The following is a 12,969-nucleotide window of genomic DNA, read 5'->3' as shown; positions in this document are numbered from 1 at the left end:
TTGTCAGTCAGTGTTTCCCATGTGGCCCTTATTGCCTTTGTCTTTAATTTCGTGATCTGGTTTGCCGTTTATTATTTTTAAGCTATGCTCTACATTGTACGATAGGTGATACCAACTTTTTGTATACATTTTATAATTAAAGCGGATCAATTGATTGACAGGAAAGTTCATATGTGGGTGCTGTTTCCACTGTGGGCTTGTGCGTTTGACCGCGCTCTAGTTTCTGTGGCGGCAGGCATGGTGAGCAAGAGAGAGAGAGAGAGAGAGAGAGAGAGAGAAAGAGAGAGAGAGAAAAAAATCCTTCATGTGCGTCGTCTTATGTGAAAGTAGTTCCGGGCACTTAACCCAAACGGGGGGAGAGTCCCGGATGTTGGCTCGGCCGCCGACAGAAAGGCAAACGGGAGAAGGCGGAGAGAAGCTGAAAGAGGGACGCCACGGCACCGCAGGCTCACCGGCGAAGCGACGGCGGCTTTCTGCACAGGACGATAAACGTGAAAAGCACACGGGACACTCTCGGAGAGCCTCCCGCTAGCTGGAAGAAGAGGAGCTGAAAAGGAAAAAGGGAAGGGGGCTGTTACTCTGAAACTACCGTCAGGATTACCAGAGGAGGCACCGTCACAGCAGCTTTTCACCCAGAGTAAGTGAGCTACGCGGGCATGGAAGTTGAACCGAGGCCCACGAAATGGACGACTTTAACGGGGAAGTGAGCTGTACTGAAGTTGTGGGGATTGAGCCCGGTGAACAGGGCCCTGACACACGGCTCTCCGGTCGTTGTGGCGGGGCGTGCAGCGGGGACACATTTTTTTTCTTCTTCTTCCCAGAGAGGCAGTGTGTGTGTTTCCCTGTGGTCAGTGTTTGTAACATACACCCCGGCCGTGTTGCTGTGTAACTCTCCTCAAGTTGACAGCTCTCGCCGTTAGCCTGCTAGCACCGCCGTGCAACCGGTGACAACTGACAGGGCAACTTTGACAGCTAGCTAGCCAGTGTTGGTAGCCAGCTAACTTTAGCCGAGGGTTGTCGGCGCTTTTCTCCTGGGCCGGGACTACTAGACGTGTGCGTGTTTTACTCGCATTAGGTGGATATTATGACCTATCCCGGGTCTGTAACAGCTAGCGTTAGCTTGCTGTTTGGTATGTGAGACGGTGTGTGTGTCCAGCATGAAGTGTGTGTGTGTGTATGTGTGTGTGTGAGCCCAGTGTCATTTGGCTTTCCTGCGTGCTCTGATGGTATTTGACTCACAGCTGTTGCAGTGTGTTTTCTCGTCTGTCAATCGTTTGTTTCACGAGCGGCTGATAGATTCCTGTAGAAAATAATAATCCTCGTTTTTTTTTTTTTTTTTAAAAACCAGTCGACCTACATTTTGAAGGAGCAGGGGTCGTCATGTGGCTGGACAGTCAACAAGTGCAAAGCCTGTTTCTTTCAGGTGAATTTTTCTGCTGCTGAACATGGCCTCTAGTGGTGGTGTACCCTTGTGTGTTGCCTTAAGGTGGCACAGACGGGGTTGCAGTTAAATATTTGGTCCTGTCTCTCTCTCTGTGTGCAAAGCATGTCTCAGGGCATTGCTTTGATGTTTCGCCAGTCGGCGGGTGATCGCACAGGACAGACTCTGATTAAGTTAAAGCAACGCCTTTAAACTAAACAGCTGTGGCATTTGCGTGCAGCTGTACACAAAACAGTGCCCTTGCTTTATCCTGACATCCTTTATTAGAGGATGGATGACTGAACTAATTTTTTTTCGCCTCGCTGTTAACTTGTGAAAGTTTTTTTTTTCCCGATGGAGTTCTATTGTTATTTGAAATATTTTAATGCAATTTATTATCTGAATATCACGTATTCTCACATTGGAAAGTTTATTGTCTTCAGCATAAAAAGGTTCATTTTATGACAAAAAAAAAATTCGGTTTAACTATCAAAATGCCAAAGTGTTAGTCGGCACCCACAATCAAAGTTCAGACCTGGTTTGCTTCTTAATCACCCATCCTTTAAATAGCTGGCCTGTACAGCTAACTGTCTGGATCCAGAATGCAGTTTCAGAGAAAACACATGGTGTTTAAGTTTTGACGTCAATCAATAAAAGTCTGCAAAGCAAGAATAGATTTGTTTTGCATATTGTCTAGAAATTAATTTAATGGATTCCTATTCTGCTTATTCTCTCTACTGTACTTTCTGTTGCGTAGTTGAAACGACTATGTGAAATTCACTTGTGGAATAATTGGCATAGACAGCGGAAGTGACATTTTGCTGTTGTTTGCTGGCCAGCTGTAAAAGACATGCCCTAGAGTGCAGCCGATGCATGCCTTACAGATCGAGAGTAGAAATGAATCACAGTCCCCCATTGTAAAAAAAATGTTCCTTTAAGTGCTGATAAAATAACTGCCTTATTTCAGTACTTTATACACAATATGGTTGTTCACATTTGCTTGTGACTAAAGATGTCGTGAAGAAGATTTAAATGCTCCTGTTTTCTTCTGTTTTTTTAAAGATGTACATATTAACACTTTACCTCACATCACACTAAGCAAAATAGCTGACTTTTCTTCTAATTCCTTTTGTAAAACAACATCAAGGTTTTGTTGAATGCGCTGAAGAAAGTATAGAGAAGATTGCACATCTGTTTATTCACACAGTAACCATTTAAAAGTGTGAATGGGAGGATGTGATACAGCTTCTCTTTAATGGTGGTTTCTGCCTGCAGCAGTCTTTGAAAAGCCTGTTGCCTAATGGTTTAATAACACGACACCTAGTTCTCCAAGGTCTTTCAGTGTGAGTGTTTAAGTATCCTGTAGCACCTTCATCTAACTTCAATGTGAGAGAAATTCATCATCATCCGCTGTATAAAACACAGAATATAGAATAACTACATGTAACCGTAAATAATGATAATGTGTTTCATATCCACTTCAGATTGGTGGTAATACAGTTGAATTGAGTAGATTAAAAGGAATAATGACATGATATGAGCCTAATTTGAAATATGCCAAGGGTCAGAACACCAGCATACATCGTCGCCTGAATTTCGAACATGTTTTCTACTATTTGAACACAGGCTCCTCATTTTGAATTCAGGATGTGGCCCTGTGCCTAGCCCTGTCTCACTGAGAGGCTTTTTAATTTCTCCCCTTGTTGAAGTGATTATTCAAATGGCCGTCCGTGAGATGCAGTTATCAGACCCCTGGTGGTAGTTGAGCCTGTGGCAACATGAATGCCCATCACAGCCCCTCCTCCATCTCCTCCTCCTTCTTTTCCTCCTCCTCACCCTGTTTAGTTGGACAGCACCCAACAGGTACCCTCTGTGGCAACCCCTATTAGGCTGCCACAACTTCCCCCTCAAGCTGAAAACCTATTGTGTTATGCGATTGGCAGATGGCAATTTATTCATGTGGACGGCTGATATTTTTTGGCATGGTGAAGTGGTGATGATGTTGGTCAAAGGTCTCTGTTTAGTATTTCTATGAGGACTTTTCTTTTTTGGTCTGAATCCAAAATGTTTCAATTCATCTCTCAGTTATTTTTGGTTGGAGTTTCTCTGCACTTCATTGCCCATCATCTCGTCCTTCAGCACGTTTTTCACCTTGGATGCAAAAAACAACCAAAACAGGATTTCCTTTTTCTTTTCAACAGCTGTTAACTCTGCATGCAGGCTAGGCTGTCCTCTAGAGCGGCTCAGGCCCAATAACCATACAGTTTTGTAAAATAAATTCTCCCTTTTCTCTTTCTTATTTCTAGTGTGAAGTTTTACAGTCATGGAAGCAGTGTTGGTGAGCAGGGACTGGCTCAGTCTTCATTAGAAATGCTGTGCATCACTAGAATGCAGATGAGCTATGAAGCCATTCATCTGCTGGAAATGCCTCCCTGATTCCAATTTGAATCTTGTTTGCAGTCACATTGTGTGAGCCCACTTCTCCATGTTAAAGAAGTCTCTTTATGCGAGAGATCAGAGGGGGATAATTGCACTTAAGTGAACCTCATTTAGTGCTGGCCAGAGCAATTACTGTAACTGCAGTTATAGGCGCTTTTTGGGGCCTGAAGCAGCTGTCATTGAGTCTCTGTAGCTGAGATATCAAATCGTGAATGGAATGACATTGGCATGGCATCATGGGAATGGCAGATCCTTGGATGGATTTAATTAGTGTATGCATGTTTTTTTGCATTGCTTCTTTTTTATCTGTAAGAAAGGAATAATTAAAAATGACAATTAGAAATGCTATTTTTTTAACTAGTGATTGAGAATAAATTATTCTCAAGGTGCTGTAAGGTGAAAAAAAGCCAGCACTCCTTCTTTAGGCAAAACCCCTTGAGCTTGAGGGAGATGTTTTATCATTAATGTTATTCAGGAGCCAAATTTTGGGTTTTGCTCAGCTGGGTGCTTTAATCTATTTTTGCTGTAAATTAATGAATTTTTAAAGAGCCCCTCGCTGGATATGGGTGGATGTGGGAATGCAGCGCTAGTTCAGTTTTCAAACGAGCCTCTTCTCCACCCCCCCACCCCCTCCACCCCTCCTCACGGGATGGAGGGGAGCAAATTTACTGAAGCACTACACCTTCATTTTTTATTCATCCAGCAATACTCTGCCTAGTTCTCCACATCCCACCTCCTCCTAGTCTATTGAGATGAATCTGTCAGGCCTATATGCTCGTACCATGTCCCGGGTTGGAGTTGGATGTGGACATGAATCAGTGAGGGGGGCATGTGGTGTTTAATTCTGCTGCCTAATATCATGGGCACACTTGCTCAGTTACTGTACATGTTTTTATCCGTGCAAGTAGTTAGCAATTTATTTCCCCAGTATGAGTAATCAGGGCTCTTCTCTCTACAGGGGAGACTACTGTAACTACCCACAGCAGAGCTTGCTGGTTAAGTTTCGAAAGTGTAGGAGAAAAGGGTGGGGTGGGGTGGGGTGCAGATTTGCAGACTGTTATGGATCTGGTGTTGCACGATGGTTTCTGAGTCATATTAACCTTATAGTAACAAGAAAGCAATACATTTAATGTCATGTCTATTATAAACTATTCTAAATTTGATCTAATCTTAAAATCAAATCCAGGAACCAGATAAAGTTCATGAAGATAATTTTTTTTGTAAAAGTCAAATATGTGTTCAGTGGTTGTATTGCACACAATTTGCAATCAAAATCAGGACCTACAAATCCCCTCTATTCAATGGGAGTTAATAAGAGTTAATGCAATGTACACCGCTGTGTCATTTGAGATTTTACTTATTCAGGCGTTGATGAATAACCAAGTCCTCAAAGAATAAGCCTAGCTTGACTTTTCAGTGCCTTGAAGGATTTAATAATTCATCATATTGTGTGCTTTGTCCTTGAGTTTTGATAGGCCCACAGTATGAGCCTATTTCTCATAAGCTTTTTTGTTCTTAACTCAGTAGAAGCAATTGATATGCTTATATGATTCACACTCTTAGGAGAGTTTGGAGCTATGTGCAGGAAGAGAAGCTCTCTAAGCTGACACTGCCTAAGTAATAAGTGCGGAGCTTTCTTCAGAGCGTTTGGTATCTGTTTTAATCATTACAGTGGCTCAAGTGGCGGATAGGAAATTCACTTCCAGGTAAAGTGGAAGCATACCCAGACACAGTATAAATATAGCAGAGATGGGTCCTTGTCTCAGTTTTGAACGGGGAAAATGTGATACTAAAAGTGTTCGCAGCAACAACTGGCTACACGACATAGCTCTGTCTGCACATAAGTATCCAGAAAAAGCTGTTTAATGACAGATCAGACAAATGGGGGCAACAGCTCCTGTGCTCAAATCTCATTGGAACATGACAATCTGATAACAAGTCATTCTCAAACCTTACCTTTAACTCCCTTCTGGGGGCTACATGTATTTCATGTCAATTTAATGGGATGCTATGTAATAACATGGTAGTTATTACTGTCGGGACAAAACCTAAGCCAAAATGAATCAAGTTCACTTGGTAGGTCAGTGCTGTTTGGAGGGATAATTTCAAATTTTAAAGCAACTTCCTTGTTTTCTACAGATAAACAGGACGGCTGGTTGACATGGAATAATGCAAAAATGCCCCTAAAATGTTATTTTTTAAATTATTATATTCAACACAATTTGGTGTCACCTTGTCTTCTTGGGTAATCTCGCTGTCAACTTCTTCTTTGGCTAATTAACTTCTGTTCACGTTACCCTCATTCAATTCATAAGCGCTACCATGAGGAGTCAGGGAAATTGGCAGGAAAATCTGTTTAGGGTGTCTTTTTTTTGTCATTTCAAATATTAATATTTGGCACCAGTGATTTGATGAATGTATCACAGAGTCAGGACGACAATGGACATTTTGTCCCACCCCTTATCGTTTTTTCTTTCCCATCTCAGACTTACTGGCAGTTGAAAATATTTATTTTCCATGATAGTCAAGTGGACATCTGTCCATATAAATTAAAAAGGCCTGAAGCTTAATATTGTTATTGACATAAACTTTATCACGATTTCCTATCAAGAGTATTTCATCACCAAGTAGTAAAGGAAGTGTTGAATGCAAATTGCAATCATGCTAGCCCTTATAGGCTTATTTGATAATTGTTTACTGGGTAGTAATGTAGTGACCAGAATCTCTCACATATTTAAATGTCAATCTCCAGACCCAGAAGGGAGAGTCAGAGAGGGTCAGGTTTAATTAAATCCACAGTCCCTAGCTTGCTTAATAAGTTAAATAGGGGAGTCTTAAGGATGTGGTTTACTGCCATATCACTCAAGATCATCCCATGCTGACAGTATACTAGCCGGAAACTAATCACTTATCATGAGATCACAAGACACAGCACATGTCAACAGCCAGTGTCAGTTGATCCGACCTGGGTTTTCTCCTTCATTTGTTTTGAGGTTTCAGACAATGATAGTGTAGGTAGGATGAGAAATAAATAAATAAAAGTAGAGGTTGGAGACTGTGTGATGTGGTGTGTAAGGCTCATGCTCTTTAGAGGAAAGTGCCAAGTTTGTGAAGATGTGGTGTTGGTCTGTGTGATGATTTAACACTTTTTCTTCATATTTCTTTCTAATGCCTCATTATGCTTTGCATGCTCAGCAGAATTGCATGTCAAATCCTCTCTGTTGTCGTCATTTGTCGCTCCTCTCTCTGTGTGAAAACTGATGGATTAGCTTTAGATGTAGTACTTGGAGTCTCCATCTGTGATTCAGAAAACCCCGAAAGGAAGCCAAGGATTCTCTCTGTGGACTTGGAGGAAATGTTGATCTGTGTGTGGACCAGGGAACCCACACAAGGATGTCTCACTCTTGCCCGATTTTTCCCACCCCATCCCTCTTTTCTTCCTCTCACACGTACTTATCCTCTTGATTATTATGTTCATCTGAATCCACACTTTTTTTCTTTCTCTCTTTCTGTGCCACACTCTCCTGTGCTCTTCACTTAGCAAACAACAGGTCTGTAGAGAATTCAGAAGAATGCGTCTTGTTACTCAGATGAGTCATACTTCCTCTGGCCTGCATGCGTCTCCCTCAGGGTGAATGAATGAGAGGGTGGAGAGGTTAGCTGGAGGAGGGGCTCAACGGCTGAGGGGACGTGGTGTGTGCCAGTTGCTCAATGTAATTAAGAAAGTCTCAATGTTTTGGTCATGAGACGTTTGCACATCAGAGCTGGCTCAAAATGTGGTTGTCCTCTAGGTGACCGCGTGCCAGGCTGAGTCACCGCCTCCAAAAAGTCACTGTTTGGGAATCTCAGGCCCAGCTCTGACCTGATAAACCAGCCACCCTGCCGAGGGGCTGTGGCCCTGGGAAGAGAGCCCGGGGCCTCATCTCTGTATAGAAACTAGACTGCACCTGCAATGTTGGAAATCTGCCCACTGTATTAAAAGGATATATGTTGGATGAAATGACTGCAGAGGAGTTTGCATGCACTTTAAGCTTAAATTTTCCTCAGGAGGCCTGCAATTGTGTGTTTAAATTTATGATACTGTTAACTGTGTAACACTCAAGTTATCTTCTTTTAATTCCCTAAACTTCTACATCTAATTAGACTTAATATCACATTGTACTACAAAATGTACAAAGCTGTAAGCAAACTTGATTATTATCTTCATAAATATGATGAAATTGTATCAGTGTATTATTTGGCCCTTTCAGCACGAGCTCTGTCTCTCCAATACCTACCCCGCTTGGTCCCCTGCCAAAAGCTATGACTCACAGGAGACTGAGTGACCTACTTTTAAAGTCTTCAAGGAGTGCCAGAAGACTTTTTTTTTATTTGCAAGACAATACAGTGGGTAAATATAAGTCAATTAAAATGCACTTAATGCACTCATTTCTGGATTTAAGCACCTAAAGGCTGTGTCAGCATGGCAGCCACCTCAGAGGATTCCCTTCATTATTATAAGGAAAGAAGATACACGATAAACAGTCGAGCTTTGATATCTCATTACAAGTAAACTAAGTTTAAGGACACATTGGCTCTCATCATGCCAATTTAAAAATAAAACTAATTTAAGTGCTCTCATAATCCAGCAATATCTGAGTGCTTTATGCTTCACATTCCCAGTTTATCCACGTTGTCAAAGATTATGGTTTCTACGTGTAGACAAAGCATTTATCTGCAGGAATCAGTGAAATTTGCCTCAAGGCCTAGTCAGTTTGTTTTGGAAATGATTGAGTTTTGGCTCTACTGTCAAGGTAAAGTTTGAACAGTGCTCTGAAATATTTTAAGGATTAGTACAATAGATAAAAAAAAAAAGAATGGCTACAGAAGCAGGTTTACAGTTTGTCTACCTTTCTAAATGAAAACAAGGATAGAATCAATGGTCCCAGGATCGCTCAGATGTTTTGATGGTTTCAGCTGTTTTCTGATTGGAAAAAGATGCCGCTCTGCAGTCGATGAAATTTCTACTTTAATTGTTAATTGTAATTTTTTTGGTCATGTTGTCTCTCATTGAAGCAGAAACAGGCTGTGCGGTTGAATGCGATGTATCGGCTGCTCTATTCCCTTCTACAAAGCTTGGCTTCTTTGATATGTCAGTTTTGTTTTAGTCTGCCGCCTTCGTCTTGACACGATTGGCCCTGCTTGTTCCCGACCTCCTGGAAACCCCCCGGCATGCCCGCCCCAGGGTATGTGTTCAGTCATTTATTCGGCTTCCTCTAAAAGACTGCCATGCCTTCACTTCCCTTCTAGTTTCCCTCCTCTTATTAAGATGCAGAAGGCAGAGCAGCGTTTGGTCTGAAAGGCTTGGTGCTGGGGGGTTACTGGTGTGTACAGTGGGGGGTTGGCAGAGCCACTGTGAGTATGGGAACTTTAATGACTTAATGTGTGTGCTTTACAGCCCAGCCACACTCAAATCGCAGCACTGCAGGCTGTCTGCAAACGTAGTTTCTGTCCTTTTGTATGAGTCCAGTCAAAGAAAGTCAAAATTATGTTCTGACAAAAGTGACTATAATTGGTGAGGCACAAATTATTAAGTCTTTGGTTAATGCTGATTGCTGCTTGGGTTTATTCCTGATAATCCCTATCCAAATGGCTTGCTTTTTTTCCAAACCTCTTTATTTTCCTTTTATCTTGTCTGTTCTCCAATGAATTTTGTCACATTTTGACTTCTTTTTTTGGAGGTCCCAGTGGTTAGCCACTTTGACCGCCACAACGGCATTCCCATTTCTTCTTTTGTTTTATTAAACCTTTTGCTTTCACTGAATATCTGCTGCGGTCTTTATAAAGCAAGCATGAAAATTCTCTGTCCAAAGGCATTCCTTTTATTCTCAGCCTGTTTTACACCATGTCCTTGTACTTGCTGATTGTTGGGATGTAAATTAGAAGATTTTGTTGCAATGCAATTTTAATTCAATTTAGGTGCCCACTGCCTACAATCTATATGAGAAAGCATTATCTGCCCATTTAGTACAATTATTTACATTTATAAAAGCAACTTAAAGATTATCCAACAGTTTTATTACTGAGCGTGCCTAGACAATTAAATTAGAAACAACATTCTCAAGCCTTCAACTTTCTTTTTTCATAAAAATAAATAATGCATTGCTATCTGAAGTGGGCAAAAAGTTATTCTCAAAGCTGGTGATTAGCAGCATCTACACACAAATTAAAGGGTCAATGCTGATTTTAATTTTTGGGTGTCCAGCTTTAGGCCATCAAATAGGTTGAATTAAGTACTGCACAATAAAATAAAATGAGTAAGTGAATCGAACTTAATTAATACATACTTTCTCATATCGCTTTTCATTTCACAAGCTGATTAGCTGATTGTGAGTTTAAGAGCAAAAAACTATATACTGCTTACTGCTGAATACAATCATCTTTTTTACCATCTTTTATTTGGGTTCAAACTCTGGAGACGTCTTTTTAAAGGATACAGGGTGCTGAGCTGTGCATCGTTAATGAAACTATGGACACAGGAGAGCAGAATATCTTACGCATAGTGAAAATGTGCATTCAGTGTCCGGTTTATTAAGAACACTCTATTAAAATGTTATACAACGGTCCTGCAATAAATGCATCCTCAACAGTAGTTATTAATTTACAGTTTAAGAGCTGTTGATTTAATCTTGTGATCATTTTTGAGGATGCAGTTTGTGGCACTGTTGATCTTTATTGCATTATAAGAGAGTTATTTGGATTGAAATGTTTAGTGGCACTCGCCCTATAGTCGCATCCTCCTGACGTGATCAAGTAATTTAATGTTTCTCACCTTTTCTGTGTATTTTTAGCTCTAAAAATCACTGTGGTTACCTGCTTGATTAATTACAGTTGGTTCCAACCTGATGTTGGTGTAATGTTAAAAACTCTGAGGGTTCAAGGAGTTGATCTCCATAAAACCTAATTACTTCTTGGATTTATTACTTTCTAAACCGCTAAAAATTTTGAATTATAATCTTATAGTCATACAAAAGGGTTATGCCGTGTTATTCATCAGGAACAATGGCTTTGATAAATACTTCTGTAGTTTGTAACATTTCAGAACTAAAAAAAAAGGAATGACGTGTTTGGTTCCTTTTGAGTTCTAGGTTTTTTCATGTTTGGTTGTAGACAGGCTATATGTTGTGGTTACAGCAGGTTTCTTTTGACGTCAACACCGTCCTAACCACGACTGTCACCACCTTCATTTAGAGACACTGCAACCATTGCAAAAAAAAAAAACCTTTCTAGTTCAGATTGGCAGTGCAACAGTTTACAAATCTCTTGATTCAGATATGGATATGGATCACAGCTTTTTTTAGTCACAAATCAAGTGGTTTTCCAGATCAGCCAAAATAAATCTATTTTTAATGTATCTACTCCTCAGCTAGCTATGACTCAAACTGCATTTTAACAGCTCAACAAATCAAAAAGCTTCTCCATGCATCTTATCCTCTATTTTCTTTACTATGTATACACATTGTTAAATTCCAATAATGATAAAACAAGCAGTTCGATAAACACTCCCTTTTTATTTAAAAAGTGCTTGAAAAATCTGAGTACAACAGTCTGTAATATAAAAAGATGCATCATTTCAATAACTGCATTTGTTACCACCCCAACTAAAAAAAAGTAGATTACATGTTTTCACATATTAGCTTTGACAATTGTAATTACATGTAACACGTGCAGCGTTCATTTAGAGGATTTGTGTGTCTGCATTGGCTTCTTCTGCAGCTCGTATTGTCTGAGTCGTACCAAAAGGGACCATATCTTCAGATTTTGGATCAAACACAGTGCTCTGTAACTGAGTTTGTTTGGCTAAATTTACAGCTACAGACTACAACAGGCTGTAAGGTTACTAATGTTAAGTTTCTGATTGATTTCACACACAACCACCAACTGATACTTGCATGATAATTGCAGACACGTTGAAAGTTTAACACACTGACTTTACTAATGGTAACTAATGAATGGCAGTGAACACATTTTGAGGGCATTTTTCCCCACACAACAGATTGTGGTTTCAGTTATCTCACCCATTTCCAAAAATAGACATGCTCCTTTGTTGATGCCTTGCTTGTTGAGAGTTTTTTTTGTCAGAGGATTGTCTTAAAGATAATTTTCAATTTTTTAAAAATATATTTCAGATGTGTTTAAATACCTTACGCAACTTTCTGTAGAAAATGGATATGAAAGTCTTTTTTTTTTTTTTATTATTTCCAAGTTTCACTTTTTTTCTGCTTAGAGGGCACTCAGACTTTTGAGTCAGAGAGGGTTGAGGAGGATTTTCCATGAAAATGTGATGCATTTTAAACTGTTACACACATATTTTTGCTAGTTTACATTAATAGACGATATGCAAATAGGAAGGATGGAATATGTTATCAAACATTACATTTCTGAAAGGTCATTAAGATTTTGGGCAGTTTTACTAAAGTGAGGTCCTTGATGAGTGTGGAACAATACAGGGCAGGAGCTTGTTCGCTACATACATTTCTGCCTTTCCTGTTCACAGTGACTCATACCACATGGCATATGAGGCTTTGCTTTCACTGAGAGAGTAATCATGAACACAAGCAAATCATTTGAAGTGGACCATAAACCAAAAACACCACCCCCCCTTTTTGTGTGGTTTCATCACTTTTATTTTAGTCATGGCAATTACTCACTGCTGACCAAGATGCTGACAAACTATTTGGTATTCATGGTAAATTTTGGACTTGTGAAACAGAATGTAGTAATAACACAAATGTGCTTCAAATCTTCACATTCATGTGGATCAATGCAACTTTTTTAATTTAGACCAGAAATAAAGGTAAAGATTAAAATGAACTCCATCTGATCAAATTAAATTACAACTTTCAAAATTGTGTCAGTTTGGGGCACCAGTGACCTAGTGACCATGTACAGGGGCTACAGTCCTCGTAAAGAGAGCAGCCCGGGTTCGAATAGGACCTGTGCCTCCTTTGCCACATGTCGAACCCCACTTGCTCTATCTACCTGATTTACAACTCTATCCACTGTCCTGCCTCACAACACAAGGCATAACAAACCTATAAATAAATACAACTTTTTAAAAAGTGTCAGTT

The 12,969-nt window shown here is 40.1% G+C and overlaps 1 protein-coding gene across 1 annotated transcript in view; it reads left to right on the top strand.

The window, feature by feature from the left end:
* Positions 1-363: 363 nt before the first annotated feature.
* foxj3 (forkhead box J3) overlaps positions 364-12,969 on the top strand; it is a 78,560-nt gene continuing 65,954 nt past the window's right edge. Inside the window, exon 1 of the mRNA XM_061043088.1 lies at positions 364-637. The gene's annotated coding sequence lies outside the window, so the exon portion shown is untranslated. The remainder of the gene's footprint in view (positions 638-12,969) is intronic.

The sequence above is a fragment of the Labrus mixtus genome, chromosome 7 (assembly GCF_963584025.1).
Source record: "Labrus mixtus chromosome 7, fLabMix1.1, whole genome shotgun sequence".
Lineage (NCBI taxonomy): Eukaryota > Metazoa > Chordata > Actinopteri > Labriformes > Labridae > Labrus > Labrus mixtus.
The sequence above is the reverse complement of the archived record's forward strand: the minus strand, read 5'-3'. Positions and strand labels throughout refer to the sequence as shown.